This window comes from Marmota flaviventris, chromosome 7, assembly GCF_047511675.1.
Source record: "Marmota flaviventris isolate mMarFla1 chromosome 7, mMarFla1.hap1, whole genome shotgun sequence".
NCBI classification, from domain to species: domain Eukaryota; kingdom Metazoa; phylum Chordata; class Mammalia; order Rodentia; family Sciuridae; genus Marmota; species Marmota flaviventris.
The window spans coordinates 140,748,015-140,772,357 of record NC_092504.1 but is presented as its reverse complement, the minus strand read 5'-3'; positions in this window follow the sequence as shown (position 1 = coordinate 140,772,357).

Below are 24,343 nucleotides of genomic sequence, written 5' to 3'. Positions count from 1 at the left end.
TGGGCCACCAGGTAGATCTCACTGGTTGTGGCTCCGCAGACATCTCAGGGGGAAAAGAAGCGGTGGCAAGAGACCAGGTCAAGAGAAATGCTGAAAGAAGTCATGCAGAGAGGAAGTGCCCGCTCCCTTTGTTCTCTATGTGTTCTATAAATATTCCGTGTGTTTGTTAGAGCTGTGTTATTGCTGGAAGCCAGCCTTGGTCCTTGTTTAACTCTCCCCCATCCTTGAAGGCTAGAAATGTTTGGAATATAGAAAGAGTCTGCATTCGTTCCTTGCACATGTTTGGTTAATAAACAACATGTGAAGCTTGGGGACGAAACATTCTTAAAAGGAAGAGAAGGGGAAATAACTGGGATGATGGGTGAGAAAGAAGTCTCGGAGACCCTGGAAGTGACCTGGCGCCATGGCATTTATCAAAAGCCTGTGAACTGAAAACGAGTGGTTCCCACAGGAATGCGAGTCAGCTCTTTCCTCACCCAGCTGTGTCCGTCTTCCTTGGCCCATGTGGCAAGAAGGCCATCGCGGGAGGGGTTTCCTGGGGAGCTGCCTATGGTGGCTCACCAGCAGTTGTTTATTTCATGCTAAGAGAGCACACTTCCTGTTTAGACAGGGTGCACCTTTGAGGGCAAGGCAACTACTGGAAACATTAACAAACCATTCCACTCCGTAACGTTTAAACCCAGGAGCTGGAATCGAGGAGGGCATCAATAAATCAGAAATAAACATGGGCTTCTGTGTCTGGAGACTGTGACACCTGGATGACCCCAGGATGCCTGAGTCGTGACAAGAACAGAAATCCATGGAAGCCCTCAGTAGACACAGGCTTTGGCTTCTCTGTTTTCCTCTTCAACACCACAGGGGAGTACTACCATTCCCCCTAACGTAACACCACAAGTGTGTTCTGAAACAGCGCTGATATGTTGAAAAGGTATTACCTGCTCCACATCAGAGGAAAAGAGCACAATACAAATCAACTAGCACCCAAAATGCCAAGATCGACCACAAACTCCCCACCATGTTCTGTGTTCTACAGAAATAGCTACTTGATGTGTGCCAAACAGCACAGGAAGCATTGGGCATGTACTATCTCATTTATGGTCGATTTACTTTATGAGTCTTATTTTCCTAAGGAGCAAACTGAGGCTCAGATCATCTGGGTCCTTGTCCAAGTTCACAGACCCAGTCTACCATAGGTGTCGACCTAGGCTAATTCCACACGTGAGCACTTCACCACTCGACACCCGCCAATCAGAAGCCATTTGGCTTTACTTGCTTAGAAAAAAAGCCTCGTTAGACCCTTATTGACAAAGTTCGACTAACGAGTTTTGTCTTTACTGACTGCTTTCTGTCATAGTGACAGATCACTTGAGAAAAACAACTTCAGAGAGGAAAGGTTTGCTGTGGCTCAGGTTTTCAGTCCATGGTCAATTCACTACATTTAATTAGGCCTGAGGCAAGGCAGAACACCACAGCTCAGGAACAGGGTGGGGAGAGTTGCTGACCTCTTGGAAGGAAGAGAGAGAGGCCAGGAGGTGATAGATAAACCCTTCACTCCGCAGTAATCTGCTTTTCCAAATCGGTCCCACCTGCTAAAGCTTCCCCTGCTCCCACATAATCATCAAACTATGAACCCACCAATGGAGTGATCCACTGATGAGATCAGAGCCCTCATGATCTAATAATCCCCACAAAGCCCCACTCTGAATCCTGCTGTATTAGGGACCAAGCCTTCACCAGACACCCCAAACACACACCATAACACTGATACACCCAGATCCCAGAATCCCTTCTCAGAAGCTCCGGGGTATTCAATACCAGGGTTATATATGAAAGAATGTGCTCATAACACTGTCTTAGAAGAACTGCTGTAGTCCAGAACTGTTAAGGATAAGATGAGATGTTTTCTAATTCGACCTGTAATCTTGGCCAACCGTTTTAGGATTCATGAATCTTATAGTATCGCATTAGTATTTTAAAAAATATAATTTAATGCTTGCCACTAAGATCCAGATTTGTTTACATACATTCTGTCTATTAGCTGCCAATTCTTCAGGTAGGAATTACTCTTTTCCTTTTACAGATGAGAGAACAGGGATGTAGAGAGATGAATGGGTTATTTAGGGCACTTAATGACTAACAGGCACTGGTACTTGGCCCCAGGTTTTAAATATTACCCTTTGTTCCTTCTCTCCAATACACCTGGGAAAACCTTGTCACAAATTTCTGTGCAACGTATTTCTTAATATTTTAGTCATGCACCATTCATTTGTTCTCAAGGAGCAACTTTAGCAGGTGATCCATTTAAAACATGGGAACACCAGGACAGAATAAACAAATGTGACCGTCTTCCTTCCCACTGAAAATTCTCAGAGAAAACAGAATGCAGATCTTTAAAAAGAATTGGTCAATATTATTACTGGCAAACTAGACACAATCCAAACAGCACACTAAAATTTGAAGGGAATTATGAAAAAAAAATGTAGAATATATGGAATCAGATTGTTCAAGGATCCACAGCCTAAAACATTGGGGGGAGACGGAGTCTGTGGAAGAGGAAGTGCATTCGGGCACACCATGCTCAGAAACACACGACACAGAGCAAAAGGCTCTTTGGGGTAATTCTCAGGATGAACAACTGGACTTTGACTTAGAAAACTTGACAGGTGGCTCTTCCTTTGAATATTTTTCCTGGCCAACAGGGAACCAAGGTTTCCTTTACAATTGACGCACAAGGACAGGCCAGTTGCGGGTGGGAGGACCGGCTGTGGAAGGGCTGACATGCAACCAAACAGACCAGGTGGACCAGTTGCTAAATACTGTAGCCCTCAGCCCCCTGAGTGCCCACTCCCCCCAAACCCCTCTCCCAGGAGCCCCAATCTCATCATCAGTGTGGGTGGCCCTCTGGGACCCCAGCTGCCGGGCCCTGGTTGGTGCTCACCATCTGTGCCACACGTGGTGAAGAGGACACTCCCTCTCTCCTCTTTCTCTGTGCACATTGCTTTGTACTTAGGAGTGGCTGTGCAACTTGCATTTAGGCAATGAGTTAAATGAGGAAACGGCACATGCCATCGCAGTCTGGAAATGTTCAGGAAATGTGCCATGTGGTCCAGGGGAACCCTGAAGCCTCCTGTCGAAATGCTGGACTCGGCTTCATGGAATCCATGGTGAATATTTGTTATTTTGGATTAAAACAGCAGAACAGAGCTTGACTGAAACCACTGGCAGTTAAATAGTTTCTAGATCTCGCATGGTGACACTTTACAGCTGGTGACACCTAAGTGGGGGGAGTAGGGCCCCAAATATGGGAGGACAAGATCAGTGCCATCAGCACCCCTTTCTGCTGTTCCCACAAAAGCCCTCCAAACTGTCACTCACCCACAGTGACAATTAGGAACTTTTTAGGATAAAGATGGGCAGAAAACCACAAATCATCAAATGTTTGAGAAAAAATAATACTACAAAAAAAGATGTCTCCAACTGAAGAAACTTAAGAACTAGCATGAAAGAAACATGTTAATAAGAGTAAGCAGACTTCCAAATGAGAGCAGTAGAGAGACAGAATCCACTGCATCCACAAAAATGCATCAGCCATAGACACTGAATTGGCAATTTACATGAATTTACATCTGATTTCCATAATAAAGGCTTACTAGTGGACAAAGAGCAGAATGAGTGTCACTGACAGAGCCAGGAGAGTGTTAGTTGGTACAAAAGAGATGAAAAATAGAATGAGGGTGTGACTGACTGAGGACAGATTGAAATGAATTACAAATCAAACATGTGCATTAATATATGGATAAAGGAGGACTTACTCCCTTATGCATCCTCAAGAAATCTCACAAGAATAATAAAAAGAAAATTCTGAATGCTTTTGAGGAGTCCTTTTTAAAAATCAGAAACTTTGAAATCTAAAAGACAATGGAACATTGGTTTTGAATTTCTGATTAAAAAAAAAAAAAGTCTTGGATCCCAGAAATCCACCCCTGAGGGTATCTGCTGGAGACCTGCTGAAGACAGCAGCCGCGTAACTCTTGTGGCTTAACTGAGGTTCACTCAGCCAGACGTCAGAGGAAGAAGCCCCCGGGCCAGCAAGACAGCTTCCCCAGGGCATCGGTATCCTCAGCGCCTCCTGGCCAAGGACCACTGTCCTTTGGATGTGACCTTTCACCTTGCTGGGCATCTGCAGGGCATATACTGACTGGCCATTCTTGTCCCGTCTGTATTTCAGGAAGTCAGGGAGGGAAGAACAAAGGAAAGCAGATGTGCTGGCGCTCCTGACAGATCCACACCACGCCTCTCTCCCAAAGCAGCTCTCCTAGAGGCATCCAGAGACTCATCTACAGCTCTCTACCAGATCCAAGTACCAGGTCCCTGATCTCCATGAAGCTCAGGAAACCTAGCTCTTAGGGAGGCACATTTCCACCATAGACAAAGCTGGGTTTACCCCACCAAGAAAAAATCAGAGAAGCATTACTGGATGCGAAATGAGCAGTGTCTGCCTGAGACCACCCTTGGCGAGGCTCGCCAATTCTGGCACATTCTGTCTTCGGAGCACAGGCAGTCAAAAATTATTTAAGGCATCCTTCAAAAACTACATGATCAGTCACACACTTGAAAATTAAGTAAAACCACATGTCAAAACAGTATGCAAAACATGCATAAATAACTCCTTTCGGATCATGAACCTAAGCATAAAATTACAAGAGTATTGTACTTTTTGTTGTGCTTTTTATGTTTTATTTCTAGTAAGGATTTTACTAAAGAGATGCAAATCTCAGAAACTTAAATAAGAGGATTGAGATCATCACATTTACAAACATAAAGGTTCTCTACAACAAAATTCACATCTTAAGATCTGTGCTGCTTTGCATTAGGGTGTGTAATTAAAATAGGTGAGATGGAGGAAAGGAAAGGTTGATACCTGGTAAAATAAAAATCTGTGTGTCTGTTGTCTTGTAGGCAAAGTGATCGCATAAAGAATACAAGAATGCATCCTTTGTAATAAAAAGTCAAATGATAATAGAGACGCATGGAGAAAATGGGAGAACTTCTTCAACACTCCACTTTGCTCTTTATTTTCTTGTTACACCTTGCACGGGGCCAGGTGTATCAGGATGGGGGTTGGGATCAATCTTGAGACCTGCTTTAATGCTTAGGCCATGTAAAGCCCACTTTTGCCCTTGGGTCAATTGCGGTGTCACCATGGTTATCGAGTTAGGTCCCTGCACCTGGGATTTTGTCTTTTGCTTTGTTTTGCCGCAGGCTCATGGGCACTGCATCCAGACTACGCCATAGCTTACATAGTGTTTACCTGTGCAATCGGACTTTGTTTTTAAATGCAGGACATTTCATTTATCCCATGTTAGGGTCTGCAGCCGGACTGCGGCAATCCCCATGTCATTTCATTGTTGTATACTAATACCTGAGGTAGATAGTGTATCTTATTCTTTGTGTCCGGCTTATACATGATGCGAGTTCTCTATGGGCACCCACCATCTAGCAGGGAGCCAAGAGCACCCCAACAAAAGCTTTCTGCAGGAGACTTGCCTTCACATTTGCGTTTCCTTAGATTCACATAGGAATGTATGTACAGTAGATTTAGATTTTTGTGTTCCTTTTTCTTATTAAAGGAGAGCAACTTAATGAGTAAATTTCTCAGCTATGTTTTGATTTCTGTCTGTTTCAAGATACTAATGCAGAGTGGGTTTTACTTAGCAAAGTGTTTTGGAAGACTGTCCCAGATTAGAATGAATAGTAAATTCAAGACCTAAATATATCTACTATTCATTAATATTTCATTTCTCTAAATCTAAAATTGGTTTAATGACTTTTCAATGGAATTTTTGCCATTGTTTGAAAATAACCAATTGGAACTTTGTTTTTTTTCTTTGTTACATGGTGTTATTATTTGGATATGAGGTGTCCCCTGCAAAACTGCTGTGTTAATGTAGGAAAAGTCAGAAATGAATGGTCAGATTATTATCAGAGTTCTTACCTAATGAGTTCATTGGAAAGGACTGACCGGGTGGTAGCTGTAGGAGTGGCTGGAGGAGGTGGGTCACTGGGGGTGCTCTGGAAGTGAGTGTCTTCCCTGTGGCCCTTCCCCTCTCCCTTCCCCTTTCCCTGCTTTCTGCTCGCCAGGAACCGAGCTGCTTCCTCCTCCACACCCTTCCACCATGGTGTCCCACCTCACCTCAGCCCCAGAGCCACGGAGTCAGCTATGATCATGGGCCTAACATAAACTTTTCCTCCTCTAACTTGTTCTTGTCAGGTATTTGGTCACATTGACAAAAAGCTGACTAACACACAAGGTAAAAAATAATCAGCAGATTCATTCTTTGAAATTTTATTGTGGTCAGAACATTTATATGAGATTTCTTCTCTTAATGTTCCATATATATTCATATTCAGGGCATCGGGCAGTTATTTGTGTATGAGTAGCTTATTACTGTCAGCATAATGTCCTCAAGTTCATTAATGTTGTCAAATGTAGCAGAATTTCCTTATTTTTAAGGCTAAATAGTATTTTTCCTTAAGAATTTTTTATTTGTCATTTTAGTTATACACGACAGTTGAATGTATTTTGACGATTCATACGTACACGGAGTATAACTTCTCATTCTTGTGGTTGTACCTGCATCTATCATTTTGTAAGCAGACCAGTTATTTTTTTTTAAAAGAGAGAGAGAGAGAGAGGATTTTTTAATATTTATTTTTTAGTTTTCGGTGGACACAACATCTTTATTTTTTTATTTTTATGTGGTGCTGAGGATAGAACCCAGTGCCCCGCACATGCCAGGCGAGCGCACTACCGCTTGAGCCACATCCCCAGCCCAGCAGGCCAGTTATTAACAGATAAATGTAAGTAGATCTGCTTTACATATACATTTGGAATAATAAAAATCTAATAAGTTGTATGTTTTATTTTGCTTAATCCTTGCAAGACCTTACAATGAGGCAAAGAGCTTAGTGTAGAATTCATCTAGCATTGCACCACTATTGAGGGAAAAGCAGGGTTTGAACTCACGTAGGCCGATGGCAGCACGGTCACGATTAAGCACTAAACTGTTGGCACTTTGTCTACATTATTTCTGTGCCTCTTTGGAACTGTTATAGTGGGATTTTGCTATTTATTTTGCTTTTCCAACATGAGAGACTTGGCACTTTAAAGAATTCCTTACCCCCTGAGTCCTGATGGTGTTCCTCCTCCGAAGGAGCTGAACAAGCCAAAGCTGTCTCTGGAGTCTCCCTCCCGCATCCTCCTCACCTCCAGCCTCGCCAGCTTGGGGGAGGGTGGAAACAGGAGCAGTGGCTGCAGATGGCAGTGACAGTGGCAGAGGCGGAAGTTGCAGGAATTGAAGCTCCTGGTGTGTTAAGTGACAGTGGCACAGCTCACAGGCGTAGGCAGGGGTTGCTCTTCACAGCACGCCCCTGGGAGCATGGCTTTGAGCCCTACACCTGCTGCTGAGCCTGAGTCTGATGTCCCAGCACCCCCATAGCTCTGGGAGCTACCCCACGGGATTTCAATGAACCACAGACTCAGTCCCCGAAGCCACAGCACCTGGGGATAGGTCCCAGCTGCTGATTCCCAACTTAGAGATGGGGGTTCATAATATGACCCCTGGTGCTGTTTCCTCCCTGGGGAAAGGAGTAAGGAATGTGGGGGTTCTGTAAGGTGCAGAGTTCAGGAGAGTCCAGGGCATTCTTTCATTAGACTAACTTTCTCTTTAATCAGGCAAAGCCTGGTCCTTACAACTAAGAACTATGACTGTTAACAACTGATGTTTCCTACTTAGATGAGGAAACTGAGACTTGGAGGAGTTACTTCATGTTGTAAAATTAGAGAAAGACGGCTGCAAGAATTTGAGACTGAAATTTCTATTTTTCTTAACCCTAAACTCAGTTCAGTTCTTTTCATTTTTCTAATTAATACATAGGGGTTTAAAATATCCTTATACCAAACGAATAAAAATGACTTCATTCAAATGTGGTTTTTCTGGAGAAACTGCATTGAATCAGAAAAATGTTCTATTAACTATCATTACGTCATTTAGGAGACCTTCTATCAGGTTGAAATTCCAATCCCTAATGAAACCACAGGAAAAATGTCCCTGTGTATATAAGATATAGCATGAATCCAATAACTTAATAACATTGTTTATTAAGACTATTTTGAAGTTAATCCTATTATTGCTACTTAGTGCCTGAAGCAGACAAGATTACTAAAGCAGAATGTGTGTAGTTTTTCTTTAAAATTTTTCCCTTACATCTCATTTTCTTGGCTTCAGAACTCAGTAAACTGCAAATCTCTACTTTCGTCTGATACTAAATGTAGCAAGACTAGCAGAAACTCTTGATATAGGGCTTATCTTTTCCTGTATACTCTCCAGACAGAATTTCATCTCCATTGCTGTGGCTACAAAATAAGAGAGTGTCTTCCAAATGAAACAGCCCAGCATTTCACATTTGAGCTGAGCTTCTTTTGTCAACATTGACAACACTTCGGACCTTCGTCAAGGAAATGAGCACAAGAAGGTCGTAGTTTTCAACCTGTGGTTTTCCTTTGTGCGCGTCCTATTTCCAACAAATGTCTTTAAAAAAAAAAAAGATGCTGTAGCTTCTCTCATGTCTCTGAGGCTAATGCTGACAATTCAGTAGTAGACCCAGGAAATTACCTTCATAGTCTGCCATACAGTGTCCTCGTTTCATGTTCCATACAAAGATAGTCATGGAGCATGGAAGACAAAAGGTTTTCTTCTTTCCATTATAAAATTATCATGTTCTGTTCTGTTGTATTCTGTTTATGTTTTGATTTTAACATAGACTATGAGAAAACTGCATTTCAATTTTTCCTAATTCCTTTGACTGTTTTAAGTGGGTATACATAAGTATTGACTATTACAATTTCTACAGGTCTTATTTTTTTTTTTTTCATTTTTTCTTATAATCACCAGGAAAGCATACATTTGAAAAATAAAGCTGATAAAGCCTAGATTTATTAAACCATGCTAATACAAATTATTTTAATACAATTTATTTTAATCTTCAGAAGAAAGCCACTTTAACATACCTTTGTGCAGTAATGTTTGATAAAGTCGTATTCCTGTAATAGACTCCATTGTCTTTCTGTCCTTGAAGAATAAAACTGTTCTTTGTAGTGTGTTTTAAGATAAAGTGCTTTTGCGTCAATTTCTCATTTATTGACAGCAGCTGTACAATCTGTGCACGGGGGTGTTAATATCGCCTATGGTTAGAGAGGCTGACGGCCCTAGTGGTCAGGTTGCAACCTACCCCGCTGAAGGGGGCCGCGGACAGCAGAGCCGGCTGGATCCAGGGTTCTAGACTCTCCACCCAGGGTTCGCGCTGTTACAGCGGGTTTTGGCTTCTCCGCCTGGAGCCGGCCGAGGTCCAGCGTCCCGGGGCCCCAGGACCGCAGCCCCCAGCTCCTCTCCCTGCAGGGACGCTGGGCCCCAGGGGAGCGCGCCCGCTGGGCACTGGCCCGGCTGCAGGCCCTGTGTCTGTGCGCTCTGTGAAAGAGTGGCGTCTGGGTGTGGCTGTGACCTGATGGAAGGAACCGCAACGCCATTCAGAAGGAACCTCTGACCCCGTTCAGGCCACAGGCTGCGTGGCCCTTTGAGCTCCGAATGGCCATGGAATTCCCTCTCCAAGTGGAAGCCCCACAAGGACATGGTCCCTGCTGACGGTGCGACACTTGCCTGCCTGCGAAGGCGTCCTCCCCGGGCCTGACCCCCGGTATATCCGCTGTTCGCTTTTCATACTGTCCCTCTCTTCCACCCAAGCACTCTGGGGCTTTGCTCACCACGGTTCTGTGTTTGGGGACACCATGACGAATTAAAACCCTCTGCTTGTCTCATCTGCTCACGTGACCTTTGTGAAAAGAACAAGGGCAGGCTCATTCTAAGGCCTCATTTATGAAACTTAGTGAAATGATTTCTGAACCAGAAAGTTGGTATTGAATGTGACATTTTAAAAGTGAGCTTGCTAATTTGGGCGCTTTTGTATTGAAATAAAGCAGAAACAATAACAGAACTATTCTTTTTCATTCTTGATTTTTGGATGACAGATAGGATTTTTTTGCTATAGTTCAAGAAAAGTCCAGTTAATACCTATAGTGTAAAAATGTAAATGAAGTTCTTCTACTAGGCCTCTGCAGCATGGGATGGATTCCATCTTTTGAGTGGCTTAAGTTTACAGACTGAGCAGGAGAGCACAGCAGGAGGTGGGTAAGATTTCAGGTCCAACATTATAGTGAGTCTGATGTTCTGTTCCATGGTAGATAGAGATGCTGAGGATGGATTTCTCATTCCTAGGAACCAGGCTCTTCTTGCATGTCTCTTTATCCCATAAACCCTCTAGGATTGTGTTTCCTAGGCCTTATTTCCATTTATGGATCAAAATTGACATATGTTACAAAACAAATTTTAAGTTATGTTTGCATCACTCTGTCAAAATCTTCCGAAAGAGAACATATAGACCCTCTTCAGAAGACAATCATAGCAGAAATGATTGTCCTCTTGAAGAAAGAAAATGAGCTTATAATCCACAAATTATTCTAGTGGCTTCTCTATGACAACCAAGAGTAAAAACCTCGATGACATGAACTCTCCCACCTCCATTAGGGGTTATGCATTTATGACATTTATGCCCACTTGAGAATCTGTGTGACATGATTACATAATGTCATGAATGATAACTAGTTCTCTAGTATGACAATTAGTGACTTTTTATATATCAACTTTAGTTGACACACTACATGTTTCTAGGCTCCAGTTTCCTCACACATAACACAAAGCCTTAAATAGATTATTTACTTAGCTCTTTGCAATTCCAAACTACAGTGATTTATCTCTCTTCCAAAAGATGCTACTGAATTTCAAATAATCCAGTCACATAATTCCATGAGAGTGTCTTATGCAGTCTTGAAAACTGCACGAAGCCTGCCAATCATCTAATAATCAACAGTTATCAAGAGCACACTAATTACGTAGAGGACATCAAATGTTATAAAAAGGGAAAATAAGAAACGTGAATGCCATCTGGTTTGAGAGAGGATGAACACAGGGGAAGTCACACAGTGCCATGTTAGGTTAGGTAAATGACGTCACGGTGATCAGGTGGCAGCAAGGGCTGAGTTCATGAGGTGGTGAGCCAGCGGGGCTGAAAGGAATTAGGGATCCTCATGAAACAGTGATTTGATCTGTGTTTTGAAGCCCACGTGGAATCTGCAGAGTCAACAACAGCATGGCTCTCACCACTCCTGTCCTTAAAAATGCAGTGTCCAGTGCTGTCACAGAGCAACTTGACAAGACAGCATGACAAGTGTCCTTGTTCCTGTTTTAAATGAGGAAAGCAACTTCAGAACCAAAACTCCAGTGCGAGGTCTGTTCTCCAGTCCCCGTTCTCACCTCCACTTTAGCTGGAGCCCTGGGTATGTGTCACTGCTTGATTCTACCATTATTTTGCTTTGTTTAGCTTTGTTTGGGAGGGGACTGGAGAACCCATTACAATCTGAATTGAAATGTCTTATTCTGCGTCATCTTTTATATAGATAATGGTGGTCTTTCTATTCTTCTTTCAGAGAATCAACAGCCGAGGTAAAAGAATTCTAGCTAGAAACCCAAATTACAAGAGTGGAAAACTGGAAGGTATTTGACTGTAAATTTTATCTTAATTTAGACAAGGAAAAACATCCAAACGGTTGATTACACAGCTTCTCTTTCACATATGGCCAAGTATTAGCCTTTTAACCCCAAAGAGTTCATAAACCTTTTTAAATCCTCAACATACATGCAAGGGCTGACGTGCATAGCTCTGAACTCTAATTGCTGTTATTATTGAGGAATCAGTCAGCAGTTTTCAAGTGCTGGCCTGATGCCAGGTGTCAACCCCTCGCCCCTTATATCATCAAGAATAATCAAGAGTTGAATATTTTTTATAACTACTTACCCAAATGTGCTATAATTACTTGGAAATTTCTGTTCTAAATATCAGCTACATGGAAGGAGGGGGGAAAATCTTTAAATAACAGACGAGTCCCTCTCACATCATCTAGGAATTCTGAAGACTGTTAGTGGTGGAGATGTGTTGGCAGTTATTGTGTACATTTGCAGAAAGCTACAAGAAAGGAATTTTATGAAATCCATAGCTGGACTCCTTAAGACCCTAATCAGGGACTAATGAAAGTCCAGGCCTCTTCTCAATCAAAAGAAACAAGGGAAGTGTCACCTTGACACCAAAAAGTAGCTTCTATAGCCTTGAAGTCGTTTTCTTAATAAGAAGGCAGGAAATGGAAGGGAGTCAGGGAAGAAGGTCAGCGAGTGTCTGGGGTGGCATGGGACCCATTGTTAACTTCTATTTTCCTGAAACTAAAAATTCCATAATGTCCTCTCATGATTTCGCCTTGAAGAATTAGTCCATAGTACAGATTGTTCTCTCAATCAATAACTTATTTTTTCTAGTCAAAGGAAAAAAACATTTTTTTCTCCCTATGCTGAGGTCTACATATCAATGAAAGCTTTCTTCATGTGTCCAATTAAATAAGCAAAGGCTCCATCATAATCTGAACAAATCGGTGAGAAGCTCTTGTGTCCTGTACTTTTTTAAAACTCCATCTTATCTTGTTCTTTTCTTCTCTCTCCCTCTCTCCCTCTCTCTCATCAAAGAACTGACTTTACATGTAATGGTCAAGAACAAGAATGGTGTCTCTTCTGATACTGTATGGAAATCAGTGGGGCATCACTCACATATTCATGCTAGCTTGAAAAGATATTTTTTAATAAAAGAATCTTTCCTGGGGCTGGGGATGTGGCTCAAGAGGTAGCGCGCTCACCTAGCATGCGTGCAGCCCGGGTTCGACTCTCAGCACTACATACAAATAAAGATTTTGTGTCTGCCGAAAACTAAAAAATAAATATTAAAAAATTCTCTCTCTCTCTCTCTCTCTCTCTCTCTCTCTCTCTTTAAAAAAAAAAAAAAGAATCTTTCCTACTGGGTTCCAGCTCCCTTTGCGAAGTGAATTTTGGTGTGGAGGAAACTTTCAGATAACCTGATGAGTTCTTCCCTCCATGTGTTGCAGAAGTGCCACTTGAACGATTTGTCTGTGGCAGTGGCTCTTAAACAGACTGGTCTCGGGATCTTTCACAGAGTTGAAAATTATTGAGGATCCCCAAAAAGTTTATGTGGATTACATCTATCATCATTTAGTTAAAACAGGAATGGCAACTTAAAATTAATAATCAAAAACCCACTTCATGAGAACATAAATCATACATATTTGGGGGGAAATAACTGTTCTTTCCAAGGCATATTCCCTGAAAATAGTGACATGGTTTGACATCTTTACAAATCCTTTTGCATGTCTGTCTTAATGGATGACAAATGGTTTCACACACATGCTTCTGCATTCAATCTATTGAGATATATTGTTTTAGGTCAAGTATATATATAAAAAAAAAAACCTCACAGACATTTTATAGGGAAAAGGAGGTATATTTTAACAGTCTTTTCAGAAAATTCATATGTCTGTTGACACAGACATTTTATAGGGAAAAGGAGGTATATTTTAACAGTCTTTTCAGAAAATTCATATGTTCTTTTTTGATACTTCACTAAAAACCTGACAAGTGGTATTTGCTTAAAATCAAGTTGTACTACAAAGTCTGTAAACGTATCAATTAATATTTAAAACTGTCAAATTAAGTTTCATTGGTATAATTTGCATTTGAATGTCTATTTTACCATAATAATTTTGTAAAGTCATACATTGACCAGTTCACTGAATTGTGCAAATCTTCCTCATGGTGACACATTTTATTATATAAAATTAGTATTCAACATTAATAACTGGACCTCTTAAAAACCCTAATCAGGGACTACATGATGTCTAAATGTATGACATACATAATGATATTATCACAAATCTGATCAGAGAAGTCTTCAGGTATTGAAACCTGGAACCCAGAGTGTTACATACAGGGGTTCTGAAATTCTCATTTTAACTTGATAGTGTGATTCCATTCTTTGCTTTAAAATGACAGGCTCACTTCACTCCTTTTTGAGAGAATACCAGCCAGACTTAGATCCACCCACAATGGGCCTTACCCAGCGTGCCTGCCTGCCAGTCGTCCGAGGAAAAGTGGTGTTCCACAGGAACAGCGTCCGGTTCATCCTGCAGCCGGGGCGGGTGTGTCGCGCTTCTACCTGCTCCACAATTTCTCTGCACCTCACAGAAGTGTGCTCCAATTTTATCACAAAAATGATAGAAAATCATGGGTTCTCAAAGATGAGCACTTGATGGATCAATCCTACTTCCTGTGTCACCAAGGACATCCTGGAGGGGAGCCAGCTGTTTTTAAAAAGCTGTGCCTGTGTGTTGATGAAGACTGTAATGACATAGGACAGATTAGAGCCATTGCCCTAGTTGGTCCTGAACACAGCAGCCCCCCCATGTCTTGCTTTTGCATCATCAGTGCAAATGTCAACACAGAGAAGCAGGGAGTCAGTCTCACTGTCTTATTATGAAAACAGTTTGCAACTCACAGGCCTCTTGAAAGGGTCTCGGGAGCTCACCCACTGCTGACCTATACATCAAAGGATTCTCACCTCAAACTTCGTCATTCACTGTCTGTTGAAGGAAGAGTATGAATTATATATGAGCTAGAAGTTTTCTACTTATAAATATGTGTGAGTGTTAAGAATAGCTCACAAAATTGCATAGGGATTGACATTTTTATGAGCTTCATTAAATACAGCTTGACTTTTTAGTTCTCAATGTTTTTTTTTCTTAAGACATTTTAAATCTACAGGTAATATTTCCCCCATTTTTTTCTGTATGTTATAAGAATACAAAGTTTAGACATAATGTTTTCTATGACACCATAGTTGTTCATGCTAGAGTCAAATAAAATATTATTTACCACTAATGTGATCTAAGTGCTTCAGATACCAACTATATGAAAGAGATTGCCGCAGTTCGGCTGCAGCAAAATAACTGGGGGGGGGGGGGGGTGACGAACAACTTGTGTACGTTGATACAGCAGGAGTGGGAGCCGTTTATTGTAGGACAGGAGGGGTATGTATACATTCCACACAGCTTATCTTAATTAGCATAAACTAGATACATCAGTCAACCAATAAGAAATCTCCACACTTAATGGCTCGCTGGAGTAACTTCACAAACCACTCCCTCTGGCAAAATGTCAGGCGCCATCCAGACTTGTTTACAAACTCTAACAAGAAATAGACTCGTGGAGATTAATGACATAGTTACTGTTTAGTGTTTAATGAAAACTGTTTCATAATCTCATTTTAATAAATTCACTCAATTTTCTGAGGGCCTGGATTGACGGAAGGGAGTGGCTGGTACACAGAGCCAAGGGGCAGGGTCTCTCTAGGATGGTCCCTGCTATGCAGAGGCAGATGTCATTTAAGGTGGTAGATGGTACGAGAAAACCGAAATGCAAAGAAATAGAATCACACACAGAGAGGGTGAAACTACACACAGGGGAGAAACTTGGGGTAAGTCCCGGAAGACAAGTGATTAGCAATCCCCATTAGACTTGCGGTTCCAGGCCCGATCCGAGCAGTCTGCACTCCCTCACTCATTCAGTCCTGGTAACAACCCAGTGAGGCAGGAGCCATCACTACCCCAGCTTCACAGACGTTGGGTCAGCACCATCACAAGTGGTCATGAAAACCTGGCCATGGCCCGGCCCACCGGCTAACAAGGATTCACGTTCAAATCTGAGCCTAGCCGTCCAGCCTCAGAATCTCTTTAGGTCACTGTGCTGGGATCTAAAATGACATGGAATGCAAAATTATTCTAAAATATATCCAACACCAGGGTCTATAAATTCTCTCCTTGCATACACTATGCACTTAGGGGTGAGGGGCACGCTGGGCCAGGAGCAAGAAGCTGCCAAACAGGCTCCGTGAAGGAGGAGGCCAGGTGGCCTGCCTGGGAGGGACAGTCTGGGCGACGGCAAACACTGGACCTGAGGACGTACACAAAAGGTCAGACATCGTCGTGATGCTGTGTACAGAGGGAAATACCCCGCTATGAATGCAGCGAACATTTAAAACCTTGTAGTTTTAGCGGCCCAGGGTCACATCATGGTTGATTTCTTTCCAGCATGGTTCAGAAGTTTAGACACAGGAAAATATAGGTTCATCTAAGGTTAACAATAAAATAAGAATTGGGGGAGTTTTCAAAGGAGTGACTCAAATCATTCAGTCTGGGCTTTAGGTGGAACAGAAAAAGTCCCCGCAGAGACACCGCTGAGCTGTGCCAGCCTCTGACTTTTCTACCTGTGAGAAGGACATTCAGTCTAGACGTGGCAGAATAACATTGTTAAAGAGACACTGAAGGCCAAGACAAATGGGAATATTGGTTCGGGTGCACAGAGTTTCCAAATGAGTGTGAGCTGCCTGTTTCAGAAAGATAAGGCTAAGGTCTTATGTGGTGCCTGGGCTCAGTTGCCAGGTCTTGGGAGAGTTGATGAAATTGGATTCTAAGTGTCCCTGTGTATGAGGTGGGGTGTTGGCTGTGCTGTACCTTAGGGGGTTATCACAGCACCTGGGTTCAACATGACATGTGTTTTAGTCAGCTTTCACATCAGTGACTAAAAGGTCTAACCAGAACAATTTTAGGGGAAGAAAAGTTTATTTAAGGTCTCGCAGTTTCAGAGGTCTCAGTCCATAGACAGCTGGCTCCATTCCTTGGGACTCAGGTGAGGTGGAAGAGTATGGTGGAGGGAAGCAGCTCACATGACGATCAGAAGCACAAAGAGAAGCTCCAGCCTCATGCGATACAAATATACACCCCAAAGGCACACCCCCATGCCCACCTCCTCCAGCCACAACCTACCAGCCTCCAGTCCCACTCAATTTATCCCACCAGGAATCAATGCACTGATTAGTTTAAGGCTGTCACAACCTGATCATTCCCCTCTGAGCCCTTTCACATGTCTCACAGGGAGCTTTGCAGGGACACCTCATCTGAACCATAACATGTGGGCAGACACTGCTCCCCGCAGAGGAAGGCCCCGTCCATGCCCACCACGACCAGCCTTAGTGTCACTGTTGTCACAGACCAAGAGAATAAGGGTCCAGGTTGCTGATGAAGAGTTCACCTTCTGATGCATTTATTTCTTAAGAGGCTCAGTCAGAGTCTGACCACTTAAGAATTAAGTAGACCACCCTGGAAAAGGGAAAAAGGGTAAGGAAAGATCCTGGTGTCTAGGATCTTACAGCTGGTAGTTAAGGAAGAACTTCCTTCTTTATAATTATCCTGGGTGAGTTTGTACCATAAATTCAATCTTATGGATAAATCATTCGTTACATCTCCAAATAAAATACAAACTTTTACTGTTGAAATTTTTCAAAGTACATAAAGTATTTTTTTTAATGAAAAACAGTACAAGGCCCAGTTAATAAGCCTGATAAAATTTCCAGGCAGAGCTAACCCTGGTCCTCCAGATCACCAGAATGTTCCATGTCCTCAGAATGTCAGTGGAATAGTCCCCTGAAGAGTATGTGGCCTTCACTAAAACCTGGTTGTTCCTAGATCTGTCAGAAATAATTCCCCAGGACAATTATGAATTTCTGGATCACAGTGCCATCTAAAAAGGCTCATATGTAATCACTGGACTGTTGACAATACAGACAAGGGTGCTCTGTCTATTCAACTGATGTCTTTTTAAAAGTTGCATAAAATAGCAGTTGAGGTGGAAAGCCGGTCGGAGGTAACGATAAAACAGCTGCTCATTATCAAGGGCTTACAGGAACCAAGTGTTATTCTAAGTGATTCATACATACCACTATCTATCAGTAAGCCAGCACTACTGATTTTTCCCACCTTAAAAATAGGAAAGCTGAGTCTTGGAGAGATTATATAACTGTCCAAGGTCACTCATCTAGGTTTTAGAAGAAAGTGTCAGGATTTTAAAATATGACTATAATTATACTCCTTAAGGATTATCTTCCTGAAGTATGGATTTCCGTTTTTATGATGGGATCCAGGCTGAGATAGATTTTCAGTTTCACATTAAAATATGCACAGTATAAATATCTGAACAAAAATGAAGAACCACTATTTTTTAATAGCCTCTCAGCATCCTCCAAAGAAATGTCACTGCCTTTGACTCTTTCCAGACTTCCCATTGCCACCATGGGGGACTGGAGATTTTCCTGCTTGGGTCAAGTGTGGGAGGAGCACCTTCCATGTGGGCTCTTCCAGACACCAGTTACCAAAGCCTGTGATTTCCAAGGAGATATTTTGCAGGTAAACAAAACCGCATCATTTTATCAATCCTATCAACTCCTGCAGTCTTTCCTTTTCTTTCTTCTATTTTTTTTTCCTTTTTCCTTTTATTGTTCTACAGAGTGAACCCAGGTTCACTTTACCACCAAGCTACATCCCCAGCCCTTCCATTTTATATTTTTTGAGACAAGGTCTCACTAAGTTGCTGAGGGCCTCTCTAAGTTGCTGAGACTGGCCTTGAACTTGTGACCTCCTGCCTCAGCCTCCCATGTCCCTGGAATTGCAGACATGTACCACTGTCCTTGATAAACTGTTTTGCATGGCCCTTAAGGACATTGCACCAACCTGCTAGATTTCGCTGCCTGCTCCCTGCAGGGCAGAGCTGATCCCTCACTCAGCTAGAAGGGACACTGCTCGGACACTCAGCGACCCCCAGACCCTAACTTAGCTTCCTCCCTCTGACTCCATGATGGAGCTACTTTATTAGGCATCTCTCTTTCAGACTTCTGATTCAGTTTGGGCAAATTCTCCTCAGAAGCAGCTCTCTTTCTGGTGGTGGTGGACATTGCAGAGAGACGTGTCCTCCCCTCTAGCAGAGTGCTCTGCTGTGTGAGACCAGCTTCCCATTGCAGGGCACCTTCCTCCAGAAAGAGGAGTCCCCGGAACAGCTGCATGTCTTCACACCTATGTCCCCTGGCCAAGCACTCCCCACCAGCCTCTTCCTCTTCCTCTGCATTTTATGGGAATGAAACGCTTTCAGTACTCATTCAATTTCCTTCAAGCGCCGTGGTGAGGCCGCTCCTGGCGAGAGTTTCTCATCAATACCTGGCTTATTAAGAAGCTCTGTTTAATCAATTGGTTTTCAAACCTACACAGTCTTTACAAGACCTAATGTGTGATGCTTTATAGGAAAATATGGGTTCATCTTTCAAGTCATGAGGGACTTCAATGGCACCTCTTGAGATTTACTTTCAAATTAAGTTCATAAGAAGTTGGTTAACTTACGATTGATGAGTCCAAACTATAAAACATGCATGGAAACCTAGAATTCAGATATGCCATCTTCCACTTTTAAAAAAGTTATCTTCTCACCTGTCTTTTAACAAAGTATACATGACCTTCCCATATGAAGTTCCTATGGGTTAGTACCGAATAGAAGCCCAAGAGGCAATTGGAATTGTTTAAAATTGGATGTCATGTGTGTGAAATTTGGAAAAACTGCAGTCATGAACTTTCCTGCATTTGCTTTGTTTGTGAAGGAAGTTGACCTTGAACCTAGAAAACACAGTTACTCTGTGGTAATGCAGAGAAAGTTTGAAGGTTAGCACAAGAGGGAGTACATAGCAGTGTGCACTCACTGCTCACCGGCTGTTAGCTAGGTATCCTGTGACTCAGAAAAGAAAAAAACAGCGGAACTTCACTGAAAATAAGAATTTTATTTCCAAAAGATCCTTAAGATCCTTTTTTTTTCTTTTTTAGGAGAGAGAAAATATCGTTTTTTGTAGATGGACACAACACAATGCCTTTATTTTTATGTGGTGCTGAGAATCAACCCGGGTCCCGCATGTGCTAGGAGAGCGCTCTACCGCTGAGCCACAATCCCAGCCCCAAAAAGATCCTTTTAAGACAATAAAAAGACAAAAAAATAGTGTTCAAAATGAATAAAGAGCTCTCAAATCTCAATAATCAGAAAATTGTGTGGTGGGACGTGAAACATTGGAAAGACACTTCACCGAAGAGGCCGAGCCGATGGCAAACACACAGGAAACACTGTCAGCCGTTATGGAAATGCAACCAAAACCACGATGAGACATGACCAGTCACCTGTGGGAAGAGCCCGGCCAGGCTTCAGCCAAGTGCGCTGAGGATGGAGGGCGCTGCTTTGGCACTTGGAGCACAAAACCTGTTGACATGTTGGCAAAAAGTTTCACGGTGACTTCTAAAGCCAACCTGCCATATCACATTCCTCAGTAATCCCATCCTTGCAAACTAGGGTAAAGTCAAAACACAGGTCACAGGAAGTCTGCATGTGCATGGTCACGACAGCTTTGTTCACCACAGCCACACGTGGAACCAAGCCCATGACCTTACAGCGAGGACTGGTGGCCAACCTGGTGCCTTCCAGTGATGCAGCACGGCTCAGGGCAAAGGCACAGACGTGGACCCCGCAAGCCACACGTGTGAACCTCAAATGCTCTACGCTAGGAAAGGAAGCCCAGCTCTAAAGCAGCACACCACGCCAGAGCACTGCAGGACATTCTGCACAGGGCACAACCATGGGACAGAGCTGATCCGCAGCTGCTGGTGGCAGGTGGATGGTCAGGGTGATTTGCAGAGGGAGTGAAATCTCTATTTTTATTTTAGTGGTGGGTGCATGACTGCATTTGTCAAAACTCATGGACCTGTTCACCAAAAAGGGTGAATTTTACTCTACGTAAATGACACCTCAATTTTTTAAAAAAATAATAAGAAGAAGAAAGCTGAGTCACAATTGCCAAACTCTCTAACATACAAAATGATCTAAATAAATGTACACAGGGCACTTGTTTTATATTGTCATACCAATCATCTCATGACCTTCTCTTACATAAAATTAGAAAATTGGATTTGGTAATTCCAGACCAAAACTTTGGTCCTTTCTGTATATGTGTGTGGTGCTGGGGGTCGAACCCAGGGCCTCGTGCAGGCAAGGCAAACTGAGCTGTATCCCCAACCCAAACTTCGGTCCTTTTTAAGGTGCTGAGACAAAGGATGTTTACTTGCCTTAAGTGTCATGAATATGATTATAAAACATTAACAAATGTTACACTAATTTCTCATTGAAGAGAACTTTTTCAGAATAAAATATGTTTTCCAAAATTTATCTTTTAAGGAAATGAGTACTCCTGACTGTGAGTATCTACATGGAAATGATGACTCTCTGTTGGGGTCCTTTCATGTACCAGCATGTAATATTTTTTCAATTTTTCTCTTATTATTTTTCCAGGATGTTCCTAACCAGTGGCTGTATCAAACTGATGCTCAAAACATTAAGTTTGCTCATCAAAGAAAACTGCAATGTTTTCTTGGGCTGCCTATTATCTCGCTGTGTGATTAAAAACATCACAAAATAACATTGGCATCACTTAACTAAATAAGAATAAGATAGGGGTGGTGGCCCACGCCTGTAATCGCAGCAGCTTGGGAGGCTGAGGTAGGAGGATATGAGTTCAAAGCCAGGCTCAGCAAAGGCGAGGCTCGAAGCAACTCAGTGAGACCCTGATACAAAATAGGGCTGGGGATGTGGATCACTGGTTGAGTGCCCCTGAGTTCAATCCCTAGTACCCCCCCCCAAAAAAAAAGAATAAGGCTTACAGGACTTTTTAATCATGTGGGGAGAAAACGGAGGGGTTTAAACAAAATTTCAGATTAAGCCTTCACGAACTTTGCACCTCTTTTGTATCTGGCACAAACACACTTCTAACCAATGATCTTCACTTTTTAATTGCATATCAAATATTCTGGTATTGTTCAGATATGCTAACAATCCCAAATACTTAATGGGACATTTTAGATAAAATAATTGAAAAATGATGCTTATTTCAGTTTCAAGATGGTTTTCTCATGAAGACAGTTGAGAAATTATGCTATAGAAAAGTATCTTGATTTATAACTTTTGATTCATTCTTTTTTCTTAATGAAAAACACCCAGACGACTATTGAAGGTCTGAGCCAGGTGGGTATCCATAAGAAGTTAGGACAGTTGTGTGAACAGTGTCTGTTGAATCGTTACAAGAAAGCTGAGCCTGGCGACTTTTTACTTAGCAAATAAATCTTTTGTGAATTAGGAAAAAAAACTTACACACACACATATACATACATACCTCTTATGGAAAACTTCTGAAAGTTAAACTATGATCACAATAAAATACAATGAATTTTGGATCATTTTTTTTTCCAATTTCAGAGTAGCACAAAATAACATCTATCTTCAGGACTGCTCACTTCAGGCAAAAGTATGTGCTTGTACAAGACATCCCTTTTGGGAGATAGGGAGGGCAGGGCCCATAATTTAAATGCCAAAAAAACCTTGCAGGATTTATTATATAAGGGAAAAAATAGTATCTCATCTAGTCAGAGTCTTCAAATCACCCAGAAGAATTTCATAAGACTGAAAAATAAGATGCCAACTTAATAAAAACAGATAAACATATATATACACTTACATATGCTAACACCTGTGCTTTATGTGTTTATGCATATGTGTGTACATATATAGATGCTTAAATTATATATAATGGTTAAATTATATATAACGGTTAAATTATATATATGCTTAAATTATATATATGCATATATATGTACATATATAATACACACATATACATATGTATGCTTGTGTGTGCATGCTTAAAATATATCACTGGTGATAATGTTGTTTTTTTTAAATAGCCAATTAGTATTCTGTTAAAAATATCAGAATAAAGTAGGTTTTTTTTTTTTTCATTTGAACAGATTTCTAGTTTTTTTCCTTTTCCTCGAGCTTCTTAAAAAGCATACATAAAATAAAACTACCAGCCATTCTGGATACTAACCCAGCTCCTAGGCAGCTTCGGAGTCCATCACTGCCTGCAGAGCAACAAGCTGTATGGAAATGACCTGAATGGGATGTGGATCCTCATCCATTTGTTCTACCCCGGAACCCCATTTACAAGGAGTGCACTGACGCTGAGCCAGGAAATGTGTGGCTTCCATTGTCACCAGGCTGATATTCTTCCCCACAGCAGGATATCCCCTGCAGTCTCCTTGGTCTTGTTTTGCCATATGTTCTGTTTTCTTATCATCTCTATTGCCATGGAGATAAGAAGCCCAAAGGCTGCTCCTTCTGATCTAAGGAGCCAGGGCTGTGGCTGGGCCCTCCTCAGTATTTCAGGAAGCCCAAAGGCTTTTTTTAATTCACAAACTTCCCAGCAGTCTTCAAAACCTAACAGGAGGTGTAATCTTCTTAGTTTTTGGCCGGAATTACATCAACTGAGTGTGGATGTCATAATGATGGAAGGTTGATTAATGGTTAAAAAAAAAAGATTTATACTTGAAAAAGAAAAACGAGGAGACAAAGTCTAATAAAACAAAGGCATTTTTATTAGGAAGACCAGATATTTCTGCATCTGGAATATGCATGGAAAATAATAACAATAACAAGAGTTGTGGAGGGTAAAAAGTTTGGGATCTATTTGCTAGACTGTGTTCCTCTTCCCAAGTGTCAGGAGAATTTTTAATGTTGAATAGAGAGTTAAAAGGAGAAAACTCTCCCAATTTTCTTTATTTCAATGGGTTTATAGAAAAATCCAGACTATACTATTATTTTTTAAAATGTTTATTGAATTGCTAACAAAATTGACAAGATCAGCAAAGAGCTTAATTATGTTAAGCTGCTTTCAAAGTTTGGGGATGTAATTTAGGCGTTTGAATTGGATATATATGATGTATTCAATGTTTCAAGCAACTGATGGAAGCCAGAAGATTTCCTGGCACCAGTGACCTTGAAAACTCTATTATTAGTTTGATTCAGGGAAAGAGTAGAACAAATGAATGGAAATTCACATCCCATTCAGGTTATTTTCATATCAACTGCTGCCATTCATTAAATTATCTAAATCCTGTTTTTTAAAAAGTAAAATATAACTTATTTGTTTACATTTTATTAGCAATTATTAGCAATATTCAGCAATTACACATCATCTGTTTTCTTTTATTTAAAAAATAAATACGATTGATATGCATAAGTTCTTTGTGGCTTAGGCCTTTAAGTGCATTTGTTTTCAAGCAAAAAAATAAATTATAAAATAGCAATTAAAAAAAAAAATCCCTAGTCAGGTAAAAATGACTTCCAGTGAACTGCAGGACTCAGTGTTTTGCTCTGTGTAAGCCCTTGGCATCCCCGAGATCAAAGGCTTATCTTACCTCGACATCCCTCCCTCCTTTACTCCCTGTGCCCCACCATCCTGGTGACCATTGATTGGTTTGGGGGCCACTTACATAACCTGCAGGACCCAGGGCAAAATGAAAGTGTGAAATCTCTTG